A 17712-nucleotide genomic window follows, 5' to 3' on the forward strand; every position below is an offset into this window, starting at 1 on the left:
ATATTTTTCCCTATGCATATGAAAAATACATGTATTATAACCCAAAACTGATGTATATTCTTCCTTCTACAGTATTTCCTGTGCTGGTTAACAGGCACCGAAACAGAAATGGAATGGATGCATCCTTTCATATGAAAACACTATAGCTTTCTCCAAAGGTCACCTTCGGTATTGGATACCTAGTCTGTCTGCAAAATTCATTGTCACACATAATGCTTTAATGAACTTCCACATGAAATTCTTTGCAGACAGCTCTTAATTCCTCTGGGTAAAGTCCTAGAAATTGAAATGCTGTATGAAGGAATGTACAGTTTTTAAAGTTTTTGATAATACAGCAACAAATGGCCTTAAAAAAAACAAAACTATGCTGATCAACACGTCTGCACTATGTAAAATTGCCAGGGAAACTTACCTGTCACCCTGGTTAAGAATGAGGTGTTTTTTTTTTGTTTTGTTTTTGTTTTGTTTTTTTTTTGTTTTTGTTTTTTTTCTGAGAGTGTCAGAAATTTAGCATTGGGAAGGATTATTGAGAAAGGTCATCCAGTCTTTAACCTTAGTGGTATATAATACATTAGCCTCATCTGGTGAGATTCTAAAAACTGCCAGTCTCAGGCCCGACTCTTGGAGACTCTCATTTTATTAGTCTTGGGTGGAGCCTGGGCATGGAATCATCTTAAAGCTTGTCAAGTGGCTCTAATGTCAGGCAAGGCTGAGAGCCACTGAACTCAAGGGTCTTTTAAATGAAAGAACTTTGCAGATGTTTGGGTTCAGATGTAGGTCAAACAAATTCTTGGCTTTTTCCTTTAATTCTTTGACTTTACAAGACTATTTTTGAGAACACTGGGATACTTTATAAACCTCTTTAAGGGAATCACATATTTTTTTAGTGATGTCCAGGTGAACTAGAAATGGCAGCCCTGGTGCCATCACCAAGACTTCAGTCCGAGGGGAGAAAGTAGTTCCAGTGAGTGGTTTGGCATTGCAATCTGGTCAGAGATGGAGAGAGCCCACTGTGGACACACACCGAGTCTTAGAGGACAGTGTGAACTAGGGGGATAGGCGCGCCTTTGGAATTCAACATACTATTGAATTCTAGCCTTGTCGTTTGTTACTGGGTGACCCTGAGCAAACGCTTCACTGTTCTGGGTCACCGTTTTTCCATCTGTAAAATGAGGCTCTATTCCAACCACCTCATAGGGCAGGGGCGAGGTTTACGCTGGGATAATAACATATGGTTCCCAGGCACTGATCAAAGACAACCACCTTTACCAGCCAGGAGTGCTTCATGCATAGCTTTCTGTGCAGTGCACTTATTTCTTGATTTATTTTCAATATAAGGGGACCCACTTGTTCCGACTATACTCCCAGTTAGGTCACATGGGTTTTAAGACCAGCTTTGCCACTCCCTAGAGTGCAAGTCACAATTTCCTTGTTTAAACATCTCAAGGCCCCTCCCAACCTCAACAATCTCTAGAAGAGATCTTTTCCCCTGCTTGGAATTTTTGATATTCACATTAACTGTACTGTAAGAGAACATTCCATGGTACTAGTTAAAAAAAAAAAATCTGTAACTTATGGAGCGCCTGTTATGCACATATACATGTTATGGCATTTAAAGGTCACAACAAACATGGGAGGTAGATATTTGCATCCCCATCAATGGGGGAGGGAACAGATCCAATGAAAAATATTTTTTCCATAATTACGAAGTCAGCATTTGGCACAAATGAGATTTGAACACAACTTTATCACAGTGCCCTTGTCCCCAGCATGCTGAATTCCTAAATACTGCTGGTTATTACAACAGGACTGATTATTCAGAGATAAACTCTTCCTTCAGGGTTTTTCATTTTCCTTTTCCCTATTCTCTGACTTCTTACCAATTGTTATATTAACCCCTCCATAAGAGGTTTTGCAGAAATGGGAAAAACTCTAAATTCCTAGTGATCTTCTAGATTCCTTGGAGTGACCCATATCAGTATTTCCTGCCAAATTCTGGGGCACCTGGGTGGCTCAGTCGGTTAAGCGTCTGATTCTTGATTTCAGCTCAGGTCATGATCTCACGGTTCATGGGTTCTAGCCCCACGTCAGGCTTTGTGCTGACAGCATGCGAAGCCTGCTTGGAATTCTCTATCTCCTCTCTCTCCTACCCCTGCTCGCATGTGCACTTTCTCTCTCTCTCTCTCAAAATAAATAAGCTTTAAAAAATTTAAAAATACATATCCTACTAAATTCAAAGCAAGTATATCCCCAGCTCATCTTTTCTTAGCTGGATCCCCCAAATGTCCCAGACTACCCCAACCCTGACCCAAGAGCTGAGGAAGCAGGAATGGAAACCAATGGCAGTCTGAACAGATTCCAGCTAAAATAACTGTGCTTTTCTAGGTTTATAAAATATATGAACATGCAATCATATTGCTCAAGCCCCTTCCAGGGCCTCGGAGAGGGTTCACTGAAATGAGGGGCCCCTAGGTGTTTGCTCTCTCAGCGGCAGGAGACCCACCTCCAGCATTTCCTTGCTCAATGGCATTTTGCAATGAGACTTGCTCTCATTCACACATGGCTACAGACACATTCATAGTCAAGTGGAAATAATGACTGCTATCAAATATGGTCTAATTTCTGTTACTGCTCTCATAACTGATGGATTTCCTTTCTTAAAATTCAGAATTATTTGATTTTAATTATTTGCAGCCATCACATGATCAAAGAACTTCAGGGCTAGAAACAAACAGAGGCACTACTAATCCACAAACCGTTTGGATTTCCAGGGATGAGAAAATTGAAGCCTAGAGAGCCTGTGTGACCCAGGCAAGCTCCAGAGACAGGCTCTTGTCCATAGCAAGGCACTGCTGAGCGCTCATTCTGCCCAGGAGAGGGAGAAGCACAGACGTGCTTACCGCCCTAGGGATTTTCCTCTGCTTGGGGAATCTGGATATATTTCAAGCAAGACAGTAGTTGATAAAAGTGAAATTATTGCCAGAGGCAAGAAGTGTGACCTCTACCCCATTCAATACTTTTAACATACAAAATATAGAAAGCTTATTAGCTTTACCTATCAAATGTGAGCCTCCTACCACTGATTCATCCAGCTTCTCCTGAACCAACTGGGCTATCATTGCTGCAGAGAAGTCCCTTGGGGGTTGAAGATTATACGATTTGAAGAAACTTCCAAAGGCTCTCCCTTTTTATCCAAACTTTATTGTTTTTTGCCAGAAGCACTATAAAACTTTACTGCAACGGACAGGTCCAGTGTGTTTTATAAAGTACAGGTGTGTGTGTGTGTGTGTGTGTGTGTGTGTGTGTGTGTGTGTGTTTAAATAAGACAGAATATAATGTTTCTGAGAATAGAAATACAAAATAGTTGAGCTAATCCCAGGGGGAAAATGACCAACCCAATAAACTATTTTCCAAATTAACTGCATCCTCTAAAATAATTTTGTGGATCCATTTTTAAAGAGATCTTCACAAATACAGAAACTCCACATAATAAATCCATGTCAACATTCAAGAGCAAATGACTTGTTGCTTCTGGTCATGGTCTTAAGTAAGAAGGAAAATCTTGGCCAAACGACTTGTAGGAGATTATGGGAGGGGACAAAGAAGAAGTGGGGTGGGGACCCTCCCTCCAGCCTTAAGGTTTTAAAATCTTTCTTCTTTTTAAAACCGTGGAATCTTTCTTCACATGGACTGGCATGAGCTCAGCAGTGAAACACAATGGAGGAAGTTGTTCCAGTGAAGGCAGGGGTGAAGGTCTTGCTCCCCCATCTTCCCTTACATACATGGACACACAGACACACTCCCCCCAGTTCTATTTCCTAAGGCGCCTGTGAATCCCCAGAAGCCCCTTGAGGCGCAAGTTCTTTAAAGTCTAGTTAATGAGCACTACCAACAAATACAAGTTTAAGGAGCTAAAGGAGTCTGATAGTACCCACTTGCAATCATGCTGATGGATATGATGTGGAATAAGATTTAAAAAAAAAAACAACTTACTTGAAATTGAAAAAGATCAAAACTCTAGAATAGTGTGGTCTAACAGAACTTTCTGCAATGATGGAAATGTTCTGTGTCTGTGCTACCCAATACATTAGTCGCGAGCCATGTTTGGACATGGAGCCCTTGAAATGGGGCTAATGGGATTGGGAACTGAACTTTTAATTTTATGTAATTTCAATTAATGTAAATGTTAATGTAGACGGCCTCACACGGTTACCGGCTACTGAATGGCACAGTTCTAGACCATTTCTCTTATGTAGGTAGAAATACAAGGAGAGACTTTGCAATGAAATACATGTCTACTCTCCTTGTGGAAGCATCTGAGGAAGCCGATCATTCCCTGCCCCCCACCACCTCATCCTTCTTAATCTCCTCTCTGTTCCACCAAAAGGAAGGCTCAGACAAGAGCTCTTCTGTATGAGCTTCCTGTTGCTGCTATAACAACTTACTACGAGCTAATTCTTTTTCAGTTCGTGAGGTCAGAAGTCCACCCTGAGCCTCTGTGGGCTAACATCAAAGTGGTGGCAAAACCGCATTCCTCCTGGAGGCTCTGGGAGAGAATCCGTCTTCTTCACTTCCCTAACTCTCGAGGTTGCAAACACTCCTTGGTGAAAACCCCTTTCTCTATCTTCACTGCCAGCAGTATGGCATCTTCCAGTCTCCCTCTGCTTCCATCATCACATTTTCTCCTCCGATTCTGACTCGGAACCTCCTGCCTCACCCTTATAAGGACCCTGTGACTACCTTGGGCCCATCTGGATAAGCAGAGATAACCTCCTGAAGCTCAAGATAAACTCAAGAACCTTACTTTAATCATAGCCACAGAGCCCCAGTTGCCATGTTATTGGGCAACATATGCACGGCTTTCGAGGCTGTAGGCATCTTTGGTGGGGGGCGGGCATTATTCTGCCTACCACACCTTTTGTTGTGGATTAACTTGAAGTAAGGCTAGTGCCTTTCATTAAATTCACTAATGGCCAGCTTTGGTTGGTAAGGCTTCACCGCAGTTACCCACAAGTGAGGTGAGGTTTTCTCACTCTTTACTTTAACCTGGAGGTTCCCCAAGTTTAGCCAGCATCAGATCACCTGTGGGCTTGTGAAACAGATTGCTGGACTCAAACCCCAGAGTTTCTGATCCAGCAGGTCTGGAGTGGGCCCAAGAAATTTGCATTTCTCAGCCAGGTGCAATCATTTTAAAATATGTCCATAAATTCTTTGACATCCTTCCTTTCAAAAGATGGAGTCTTACTTTCATCCTTTGGAGATGGGCTAGATTTCGTGACCCAATTCTAACTATATTTGATGGATGTGAGGGCATGTGATTTAAAGACAAGGCTCTCTCATTCTCTAAGCATCAACTTCCAGCCACAGTTGAGCCTTCAGATTACTGTAGCTTGCGGTAACAACTTGACTGCAACCTCCTAAGGAGCCCTGGGTCAAATTCACCCAGATAAGTCACTTCTAAATTCCTGACCCACAGAAAGTGTGTGAAATAAGACAAGTTTGTTGATACTTAAAGCCACTAAACTTTGGGGTAACTTATCACACAGCAACAGATAGTATGTCAGGTGGTGCTGATACCACTGGTTTGGGGACCACACTTTGAGAACCACTGGTCCAACCCACACACTGTGGAAGGCACCGACATTTTCCCTGCCTGCCTGGATATGCTTCAGAAAACCAGAGGAGGGTAATGTTCTTTGGTTTATATGCACTGCATATTCATTTTCTGTTTTCTGCAGACGTATTGTTACCAGCAGCCACTCTCTTGCAGAAGAGCTTTTACTGGGAAGAATAACAACAGTATGTCAACTGATAGCTCCACTCCAGAAGCCCATTTCTGTCTACTCAGGCATCAAAAATGTCCTGCACATGGGTGAAGAACCAGGCAGGTTTAAGGAGAAGAGGAAATGATTGAAAGACTAGACCATCACTCTGTCTCGCCCTCTATTCAGCCTGGAGGTGACGATGAAGAAAGAAAACAAAACTCTTGACAAGAGAGGGACGGATAGTACTAGGAGCCAGGAGAGCAAAGGGGTGTCCAACTGTTAAATAATGGGAAACCGAAGCTTCTCCCATTGTGTCGGAGAGGCCAGTTCCTGAGCCAGCTGTAGAGGAAATGGGGAGTTTACATTATCTGGGATGTCAGTAAGAACTGAGTGGACACACTTCCTGTCTGGTTCTCCCCAGGGATCAGCAGCCTCTTCAGCAAAGATGCTCTTCCAGAGGTTTCATTTGTTGTTTACTTTCTCAATCGGCAAACGTGGTCCAAGAGGGGAAATACGGCTCCAAGAGGGAGGGAAGGGAATGGTCGTGGATACAGAGCGCCACACAGAAGGGAGCAGAGGGGGGCTGGGAGGCGGGGAAGGGTGGCAGTTCGGCAGGATGGCTGTCTCTGATTCAGGCAGCGTCAGGCAAGCTGGCCAAGCTGGTACATTTCAGCAATACCCGTTCTCTTTAATGGGGTGTCTCTGGCTTTTCCATTTATTTTATAGAAACTTAAAATATGACATATGATTCCATTTATGTGAAATTCTTGGAAAGGCAAAACTAATCTAGAGTGACAGAAAGCAGAAAAGCGGTTGCCACAGGCCAGTATTGAGGGAGGAGTGGGAATTTGGGGTGTGATGGAAACGTTCCATATTTTTGCTGTGCTCGTGGTTACCCGGGTGCACACATCTGCCACACTTGATTGAACTGTACGCTCAGAATGGGTACATTTTATTGTACGTAAATTATATCTTAATAGTATGGATCTTAAAAAAGTATGACTCATGAGGAGCCCTCTGGTGGGGCATCAAAGACTGGTTTGGCAAAAACAAGAGTTATCTGGTAGAAAAGGGATTCAAATAGTTGTGTGTGGTCTGAGAAATGGAACCAGAATAAATGTGTGCATGCTATAGGAAGCAGATTTCTATTCAACGTATTTATGTCAGTCATTTAACAAAGGTTCATTGAAAGCCCTATCTGTAAAGGTCTTTAACTCTCAGATGTAAAAAAAATAATAATAATAATAAATAATTTGGCTTCTCTATTACCCATTTTCCATTTAAAAAGCCAATCTTTCAAAGAATGGAATATCCTTTGATTTGAGGTTTTCCCATCTTCCCGGAGGTCGTGTCTGACTTCTAGCAGGTTCTCTTAGTGCCGAGGCATTGAGGGGATGTCTAGCCCTCAAGGCCTACTCCATACATCCATGCAGGGATCTTCCCATTCTCAGCCTTGGCCATGAGCCACGTGGTTGAAGAGCTGGCGCTGGCTGCAGTCCACGTAACCTTGACCTTCTGTGCCATCGCTGAGCCACGTTAAGGGAGGGCATCATGGTCACTCTGCTGCTTTTGTGCCATGGTGGATATGGGGTATCCCACACCCAGCTCTTTGCGAGTCTGTCTCTCACCCATGTGACTAGAACTGTGACAAAAACACAGTATGTGTGTGGTGTTGCTGCTTCCCAGGACGCCACCTTGCAAAGTGGACCCCAGGTTCTCCAGTCTTGGGTCCCCCGAAACATCCTGGAATCGTGGAGACGCGGCCTTAGCCTAGTGGTTAAGAGCAACAACTCTAGATCCAGACCCCTCATATCCTTGCTCTGCCAGCTGCTGGCCATATCACTGGGGGAAGCATTCATTTCTTCTGTCTGAGTCTCTGCCATCTGGGGGAAGTCATAGTTCTTGGTCCACAAGACGCAGTGGGGGGTCTGATGAGGTAACACCCGAAGCTCTTAGAAGCATGTGTGGCACGAGGCTCTTGCTGACGGACATTCCACACCTCTGCACGCCCTGCCATTATGGTTTTTACCTTTATGGCTGCTTCTCTCTCTCCTTGAGCCACTCCCTCGCAGAGAGAGGGTTTTGCCTCTTGGGCACCTGGTATAATCTCTTTAATGGTCCCGGTTTGAGAAAACACTTAGTCCAAAGGCTTTTCTTTATTTTTTCCTGCTTTCCCCTCTATGCAGGCCTCTCCCTTGAAGCAATAAGGAAAGAATAACTGCTTGAAAGAGCATAGGGAAAAGCGGGAAATACGGACAGAAAAAAGTTCATTTGTATTGATGTCGTCAAATCCAACACGACATCAAACACATTCCATTTTCATTAAAATGCAGGGAAAGGTGCATCTTACAGTAAATGAAATTCTGCATTTCCTTCTACACAATATAGTATCTGTTCTACGCAATACCCTGATGAAGGAAACCAGTAGGAACCCTGATCAGGGTTCAGAGGAAGAGATGTGGCTTGAGTTATTCCGGTCAGAGGAAAGCTCAGAACCCTGAGCTCAGAACTCTTTATGAGGGCTGGGAGGAAGAAAAGGTTTCTCTTCTGTGCGCTGTGGTAGGAATATTGGTACAAAGCCTAGCATAACCGTAGCCATTCGCTATATGAGTTTCCCAGGATTGTCATAACAAATTGCCACAAACTGGATGGCTTAAAACAACAGAAATTTATTCCCGTACGGTTCTGGAGGCCAGGTGGCGGGTTCGATTCCTCCTGGAGGCTCTGAGGGAGCGTCCATCCTGGGCCTCTCTCCTACATCCCGGCAGCCGCTCCAATCTCTGCCTACATCACCATGTGGCCTCCCCTGTTTTTTTTCCCTTCTCCGTGTCTTCTCCTCTTCCACTAAGGACACCTGTCATTGGATTTAGGGCCCATGAAGATACTCCAGGATGATCTAATTTTAAGATCTTTAATTACATCTGCAAAGATCCTTTTTCCAAATAAGGTCCCATTCAAAATTCCAGGTGGACGTATATTTTGTGGAGCCATCATTCAAGCTGCTGCAGAGTAGTTAAAACGTAAGGGTTTTCTGACTGGGCTTCTGGGAACCTACATGATACTCAAGAGTACGTGGCTGATGTTCAGTACTTTCCAAACGGCAGGTTTTGAAAGGCAGTGGACATCTACTACCCGGTTGAAAGCCGGGAAACGAAATTAAAGGAGAAAAGAAGGGCCAGGTACTCGGAAGAAAAACATAACTTTAGAGCTTTCCTAAATCTCTCCTGGTGCCCAACTTATATCATTTCTAAATATTTAACCACATGTCAGAATTACTGTGGTCTGAGTCTTTCCACCCACACAGAAAGGGCTAGAAACTTGACCATGGCCAGACAGCCATTCCTTCCATGAAGCTCAGGAAGCAGACGGGACATTATAGCCCTATAGGTTCCCGGATACTTGTTTAAATAGGCTTCCCCTGCCCTGCCCTGCCCTGCCCCAAATCTGTTTTGTAACTGTGATCTCTCATTCCTGCTTCCTAGGAAACTTCTCAAAGGGGTAGCCCTCAGCTCTGGCTCCATTTGAGCCCCCCTGGTGACGTCTCAGACCTCAAAATATTTAGAAAGGACAGCGGCCTTATTCTAAGAGTGCCTTTGCCAGTCAATTTAACTGTCAAGTGACAATTTAACTCTTCTTGAAAGGCATATGGGGCATATTATGTACAGATCAGGATGCTTTAGTTTGGAAGGAATAGAAATTCGAACTTAAAATGGCCAAGACATTAAGAAGAATTTAGTAGGGCTCACAAATAGAAGTCCAGATGTATGATGGGTTTTAGACTTGGATCGATCGGGGCTCTGGCCCCATTTTTCTGCAGTTCTCTTCTTTTCTACACGTTTCGGCGGGCTTTCTTCTTGGTAGCAAATGGCTACAGTTATTCTAGGCTTTGTACCAATATTCCTACCACAGCGCACAGAAGAGAAACCTTTTCTTCCTCCCAGCCCTCGTAAAGTGTTCTGAGCTCAGGGTTCTGAGCTTTCCTCTGATTGGAATAATTCAAGCCACATGTCTTCCCCTGAACCAAACAGGTAGGATTATTCTGATAGGTAGGATTGATTAGATTAATGAAGGCCCACCCCGAGCAGGAATGGGGACAAACCCCCAAACCAAATGTGGCTCCACCAGCAGGGAGAGATGAACTGGCTGTCAAAGAGGCAGCACCCAGTGTTCCTCTACCCCCCCTCGCAGCCAAGCAGCTGACGTTCTTTCTAGAAGCATTCCTTCCTCCAGGGGTTCACAAATGTGCTTTACACTTTGCAAAGGATGTTCATTTGAAAATCACTGTGACGTAGCAAATCACACAAATATTTCGCATGGAGATAAAAAAAATCATCTAATGACCTGTGGTCCTTTCAGAATTAATTTTCTCTGATCCAAAGCATGGTATGATGAAGCCCCAGGTCCCCAGTCTGTTTAAGAAGGTGTTTGTTTGTTTAATTAATTTATTTATTTAGAGAGAGCGTGCACACACGCAAGTGCAAGCCGGGGAGGGGCAGAGAACGAGGGAAAGAGAGAATCCCAAAGAGGCTCTGTGCTGTCACCAGAGAGCCGATGCTGAGCTCGAGCCCATGACTCTGGGATCATGCCCTGAGCTGAAATCGAGTCAGACACTCAACTGGCTGAGCCTCCCACAGGCCCCAAGAATATGTTTTTGATTACTGTGAGGTTTGCCCATAACAACAAACATCTTTTAAATTTGCCTCTAAGAGGTCATAAGATGAAGGAAGAAAAATAGATAACAAAATTAACCCAGGAAAGAAAGAAAGAAACCTAGTTTTTCGCCAATGGATGATGTAATGGCTATTTTGATGTGTCAATAGGGGCGCCTGGGTGGCTCAGTCGGTTAAGCATCTGACTTTGGCTCAGGTCATGATCTCGCGGTCCGTGAGTTCGAGCCCCGCGTCAGGCTCTATGCTGACAGCTCAGAGCCTGGAACCTGTTTCAGATTCTGTGTCTCCCTCTCTCTCTGACCCTCCCCCATTCATGCTGTCTCTCCCTGTCTCAAAAATAAATAAACGTTAAAAAAAAATTAAAAAAAAAAAAAGAAAAAAAATGATGTGTCAATATAGCTGGGCCACAGTGCTCATGTACTGCATATAGATATAGATATACATATAGATATAGATATAAATATAGATATACCAAACATTATTCTGGATGTTTCTGTGAGGGTGTTTTTGGATGAGATTTACACTTAAATTGGTGGACTCTGTGTAAACCAGACTGCCCTCTAAGTGTGGGTGAGCCACATCCGATCAGTTGAAGGCCCAAATAGAGCAAAAGGCTAACTTAACATCCCCCAAGCGAGAGGGAACTTTCCAGAACAGCTTTCACTCTTCCTGGCTTTCAGCAGATGCCCTCGGACTCAACTACCGCTTGCTGAGTCTCCAGCTTGCTGGCCTCATCCATCAGATGGAGACTCACCAAGTCTCCACAATCGTGTGAGCCAATCCCTTAAACCAAACCTCTTCCTATAGGCAGCCCCATCCTATCGGTTCTGCTTCCCTGGAGAGCCCTGACTGGTACAGATGGTGATAGACACGAGCGTCCCCATGGGAGGGGAGGTTACAATATTTGTCCTGAGAAGTGGGCGGTTCCGGTAATTACTGCTGCGTGACAAACTATACCAAAACTTAGTGACTTAAAACATCTACCTTACTTTTTCCCAGAATTCTTGACAGCTGAGTGGTTCTTCTGTCGGTGTCACCAGGGGTCACTCGTATGGGCACACTCAGCTGGTTTGCTAGTGGCTGGGCTCAGGCGGCACGTGGAGACGGTCGGACTTCTCTCTACATACCTAGTGTCAGGGCCCCTCTCTCCCTGTGACTTTTCCACGTGTCCCTGCAGTGGTCTATGTCAAGGCAGCCTGACCTCTTACACAGAAGCCCGGGACATCGAAAAGGGTAAAGCAGGAGCTGCGAGGTCTTCTTGAGGCTAAAGCCCGGAACTAGTGCAAGGTTAAATTCCATCGCAGTTTATTGGCTAAAGCCAATTACAAGGACAAGCCTCGATTCAAGGGGAGGGCATCTTCCAAGGGCCTCCATACTGCAAGTATGGTTTATGGAGCCCCATGATCTTATCTGATTGACACCGCAGGCTAAGCGTGCCATTCTGCAAATGGATCCTTCGGCTCTATCACCACAGAAGAGAGGTTGAGATCTCCTGGCCTCAAACAACGTACGGCAGCCAGTGAGAAACCCGTGTGATGGCCTATAGGTTTCCTCTCCCGCCCAAATACTCAGTCTCCCTAAAGCCTAGCGGCACCTGTGAGTGCCCTCTTTTCCCATTAGCCTTCTTCAGTACCTACTGTCCCTACATGTATCATTTCACTTTCCCCGCCCACACTAATCTGGTGACTCGTATTACATGACTGATTATGACCAGATTCTCTCTAAAAATGGGGAATGGAAGATTAAAGTAATTAACCGGCTCCTTCAGGCAGGCTATTTCCTATATTAGGTCTTAATGCCTTCATTTTATCATTCAAATAATCAGGTGAAAGCTGGAGCTTTGGAAACATTGTCCTTAGAGGACCTGATTTTGCCCTTGGCTTCTGGACCCCGGCTCGCCCGGCAGGCGTTGTCAGCAGAACCCCATGTAGCATCCAATTCGCAGATACACAGAGCCCATCTGAGCCACCGTAAATGTCACGAGTCATCCGTGAGAAGAGCATCTAGGAATCTCTGACGGCCAGGACAGGAGGGTCTGGGGAGCACACACTGGTGGGAGGGGGTGGATTCCAGGCCAGCGTGTGGGTCACTGGGAGTTCTGGACCTTCTAGGCACAAGAAATCCGTGCTCAACCAGAACCTTCTCCAAGACTCTGACTGACGATGCCCAGGACGTGGCTACTTGGCTGAGCCTCTGGGAGCCCAAGAAAGAAAGTGAAGCCTTGAGGAACACATTTCAAACCCATTCCATAGCTCCTGGCAGAAAGAAAGTCTAAATTTAGATTTCTGACCAGACGGTTTCAGACACAATGTCTTACACGACAGGAAATAAACAGGTTTTCAGGAGAGAGGGGCCGGCTCCTCACCCACGGATGTATCTACCACACGGGAGGGGACACGTGTCAAGCACTTCTTACAGATGAGGCTCCGTGGAAGAGGAAGGGGACGTCACAAAGAGCAATAAAGCCGACGCTGCTTTAAGAAGCCTTTGGTCCAACAGACGTGGGTCCTACCTCTGCAGCCCGGGTCCTGCCTGGCTTTGGGATCACAGAGGGGGCCAAATGTGCCGGGAGATCATTCTGACAACAAGAAGGTTAGTCCTGAAAGAAGTGAGAGTCAGCAAGATCTTAGCAGGCAAAGCCGTGGGCAGAACAGAGCCATGCAGGGTGGCTGGGTGAGGGGGACTGGCACCTTGCCTACGTTCTATAGTCTTTCACCTTCTTGTCTCACCTGACCCTCACCTGACCTTTCACCTTCTTGTCTCACCTGAGCATCACTGCCTCTTCTGCCGAGGAGGACGCTGAGACCAGAGAGGTGAAGCGGCTGCCTTCAGGTCACACAGCCAGTTCAAGGCAGGACTGTGCCTCAGTCACGGCACTCAGGCCGCAGAGATCCCGACACAGGGGAGACAGGGAGGAGGAATGTCAGTCTTCTCCCCCAGAACAGGCATCCTGCCAAGTCCAAAAAGCAAAGTGCCTTGAGTGGAAGACAGCCCGCAGGTGAAGGCAGCCCCCTGGCCATCTGCCCAAGGGAGGCTGGCACAGTCGCCTCTGACCTGGGGACAGCGGCCTCTCCTGTCCCAGATAACAGCACCTGCTCGCCTGATCAATCACCAAGCAGAGGAAAAACAAACCTCTGACAGCCCCACATCCTTCTGAAGCTCTCCCCAGACGTAGCGCCCACGGCAACCAAACAGAGGGCCAACAGCACCATCCCGACTGCCCTGAAGAACCCCACAGAATGCAGGTGGAGACATGACCGCAGTGGGACTGCCCACCTAACTGAGCACTTACTATGCGCCAGGCGTCACACCAAGCGCTTGCAGTGGGTTACCCATTTAGCCTTTCCACAGCCCTGGGCGGGAGTACCGTTACTACCCCACGCACCAGCTATAACCTCCACCCTGGAACTTCCCCTTCAGACACTCCAATAACACCTCCCCTCGGGAGAGCCTAGCAAGTGACAAGTGAATGACACAAGAGAATGCAAGCGCCGGGAGACCAAAGTTTGTGTCTGTTTTGCTCACCGATGTCACCCAAGCTTCTAGGACACTGCCAGGCACGTGGCAGATTTTCAATAAATATTTGTCGAGTGAAGTAAAGAACCATAAAACCACCCTAAGATGCACATGCTGAGTTGGCCAAGCAATTTGCTCCCACGCGTTGGTCCTGAGGGTTGAAATTCAGATTTTTCCTTACTAAAGCCTAAAAGCCTTTACTCTTGTAAAGTCTCTCGATGCTGTAATTCTATATACAATGTGATTGGTGAATGAGCCACATGCTCAGCCCCAGCCCTCGTTCACAGGGAGAAGGTTACAGAGGGAAGGGGACATACTTCTTTGCCCCCAGGCTTATTTGCCTAAGGTGCACTTGGTCTGGCTGGACCCCTACCGCTCTGTCCACCGCCCCCAGGGTCCGGATTCACCTGTTCAGATATACCCCAGCCACAGGGAGTGTAGAATTGGCTTGAAATAATATGTGCCCCTGAGCAGTAAGAGGGTTCCTCCCACACTGGCGATTCGCTAGGTCTACACAATCTGCCAAGTGAGTGTGTTTGGCTCTCCAGATAAATGAGGAGCCAAAGGGTGTCTTTCTGACTGTGAATTCTTGGCATTTTTTTCGCGCTTCAAAATAAGCAAAGTTAACACTGCCAGTGTTCTCTGGCACCGCTGAGGGCTGTTTAATGAATAAGAGAATCACAGATCGTGGTGGTAAAAGGGCCTCAGAAGTCACCTGATGCGGGGGTTTTCAACCCTTTTAGTCAATGGAATCCTTCTTTCAAACATAACCTTACCCTGAAATTTATCATTGTATACTATCGATCATATCATATCATATCCTACAGAACACACATGAGATTACATTACAGGAGAGAAGCCGGCAGTGCTGTGGATAAAGTCAGGGGGCAGCCGAGTCCCCTCCCCCCCCCGCCCTCTCTTACCTTTCTTCCTTCTGGCAGCCAGTATGGGTTCCAGAAACACCAGTCTAACTTCACCCCCTCCCTAATGCAATGGGAAACAAAGGATCGGGGAGGTGAAGGGACTCGTCCAAGGTCACACCGCTAGGTAACGACCATGCTAGGGCTTGGGGTTAGCACTCGGTGTAGCGCGGCGCCCACGCAAACCCACTTTCCACAGCCCGGCGCCCGCGCACACCCACTTTCTACAGCCCGGCGCCTGCGCACACCCAATTTCTATGGCCCGGCGCCTGCGCAGCACACCCACTTTCTACAGCCCGGCGCCCGCGCACACCCACTTTCTACAGCCCGGCGCCTGCGCACACCCACTTTCTAACCCTTGCACTGGAAGAAACACCTGCCGGCGCCGGGCAAGTGTGCCAAGAGGATGCTCCGCCTGCGTTGGTTGAGGGTGTTGCTTATGAAAGACAGTAAGGGCTACTTTAATATAAAATCTCAACTCTAAGGCAGAGTGCCCCAGCTCCTACTTTGGACATCTGAAAGGTGACAGAGCACTCCCTGGCCTTAACTTCTCGTGTCCCGAGGAAACCTTAGTCCTCAAAATGGGCTCTTCAATGGCAGAGAATGCACAAACAAAACAGTCTTTTATTTATCAAAAATGAGGCGCTGGGAGTCATGTTAGGGAACCCAGCCTGCGCTCACCCTTGTGCAACCATCAAGACACAGTGTCCTCCCTGTGAAAGGCATCACGTGATTCCCTAGACTCTCGAAACTTCCTCTAGCTCAGAGATGCTAAGAGCCTAACAGATACAGAAAACAAATAGCTTCTCCCCCAGGTGGAGGAGTCTCTTCTCATCCTGTCTCCTACCCAGGCAGGGAAAGAAGTGTAACCAGATGAGGGGGGGGGCCACAGTCAGGGCCATGTGCCCTCCCGTGAGCAGAAATTCTGTGACTCACGCAAAAATACTACATAAATGCCTCCAACCCCCAATATCCCTGCTTCAATAGGTCTTCCTTTTGCTCGGCTTCTCAGTTACCTTTCTCCTTAGCTTAACCTACTTGAAAAAAAATTTTTTGAATGTTTATTTATGTTTTAAGAGACAGAGAGACAGAGTGTGAGCGGGGAAGGGGCAGAGAGAAAGAGAGGGAGACACAGAATCCGAAGCAGGCTCCAGGCTCTGAGCTGTCTGCACAGAGCCCGACGCAGGGCTCGAACCCATCAGCCATGAGATCATGACCTGAGCCAAAGTCGGACACTTAACCGACTGAGCCACCCAGGTACCCCGTTAGCTTAAACTTCTTTAGAAAAGCTGTCCACAGACAACTGGAGCCCCTAATTTTTCCTTAGGCCTCTTTCCTGTTGGCCTTGTCTCAGCTGATAGCCTAGTGCCAGAGACTGAGAGGGGAAGCTCCTCTCCTGCACCCTTCCCCTCCCTCCTGCACCCTGCCCCTCCCTCCTTATGCCCGTCTTCATCCTCCCTGTACCCTCCTCCTTCCTCCCTGCACCTCCCCTCCCTCGCTGCACCCTCTCCTCCATTTCTGCCCCCTCCTCCTTCCTCCCTGCACCTCCCCGGACTCCTGCACCCTTCCCCTCCCTTCCTGCACCCACCCTCTTCCTTCTTCTACCCCTTGCACCCTTCTCCTTCCTCCCTGCACCTCCCCTGCCTCCTGCACCCTCCCTTCACCTCCCTGCACCCCACCCCCCCATTTCCTGTAGCCTCCTCCTCCTTCCTCTACTGTCCTCCTCCCTCCTGGCACCCTCCCCTCTTCCTGTACCCTCCCTCTCCCTCTCTGCACCCTTCCACTCCCTCTCACACCCTCCCCCACCCCTGCACCCTCCCCTTCCCCCTGGCACCCCTGTGGAAAGTCACATGGGGAGTCTTTGGCTGGAACACTCAGTGGTGCTCAGAAATCCTAAACACTGTGGCCTTTGCAGTGCCTGCCAGGGAGAACAGGGAGTCCTCTCTCAGGCCAGACTCAAGCAGGCAAGATGGAAGCAGCCTTATTAGGTCATCCAGCTCAGGAACGGGGTGAGCCTCTTTCTTCTACTGGCCAGCCCACAAGAATGAAACTCCTGACCCGGACATCTGTATCCTTCTGCCACTAACTCCCCTGTCCCCGCCTATGAGGAAGTTGCTCTCCTCCAAAGACCAGCCAGTCCCTCTGTGGCTGTGCCCCATTCCCCTCCAAACCTGGAAGGAAGGTGCTGGGAGCCGTCTTCTCCCCCAGAGACTCCGGGAGTCATCTTGTCCCCCAGAGACTCCATAGTATTTGTTTCAGTTCTGCCATGTCCTCGCCCCATGCGTGTCCCACACATACAGCACCTTGTAACATCCCGTATCAGGCCCCTATCTGTTATGTTTGTTGTCTGTCGCCTGTCTCCCTGCACTAAAATGTAATTCCCTGGGGAAGGGATTGGCTGCTTTCAATAAATGTTTACTGAATGGGTTTCTTGTGCATGGATAATGCCCAGCACACAGTCACTTGCCGTGTGTCCCATGCTTCCTTTCCTCAGCTATTTCTGCAGGTAAAGCCACTTTGTGTTCACATGCAGAGAGAGCACAAGAAGTTTCTCCTGGTCATTTCCCTGACCTTGCCATCTGGAAGTCAGCAGTCTCCCTCTATCTTCTTGGAGAAAGTGGGTTGATCTGAGTCAACCCTCACATACTTGCCATGAGCAGGTGCATTTCCAAAGCCGGGAAAGCATTCTCACGACTCGCAGAGGATGAGAAAACATCAGCAACCCAGCAGCCCTGAGAGGCCCTATTCAGGCCCGGCCCTAACCTCTGACCTCTTGCCCCAGCACCCGCATTCTTCATACTATCACCTCCCAGCGACCAAAACTGCTCCCGAGGCAGAATC

The 17712-nt window shown here is 47.3% G+C and overlaps 1 long non-coding RNA gene across 2 annotated transcripts in view; it reads right to left on the reverse strand.

Annotated features, from left to right (window-relative positions):
• Positions 1-15072, reverse strand: part of LOC122240257 — a 52364-nt gene extending 37292 nt beyond the window's left edge. For both annotated transcript variants that reach the window (XR_006219710.1, XR_006219709.1), the window contains exon 1: positions 14875-15072. This is a non-coding gene — a long non-coding RNA (uncharacterized LOC122240257). The remainder of the gene's footprint in view (positions 1-14874) is intronic.
• Positions 15073-17712: the final 2640 nt, after the last annotated feature.

This window comes from Panthera tigris, chromosome B4 (assembly GCF_018350195.1).
Source record: "Panthera tigris isolate Pti1 chromosome B4, P.tigris_Pti1_mat1.1, whole genome shotgun sequence".
In the NCBI taxonomy this organism is placed as follows: Eukaryota; Metazoa; Chordata; class Mammalia; order Carnivora; family Felidae; genus Panthera; species Panthera tigris.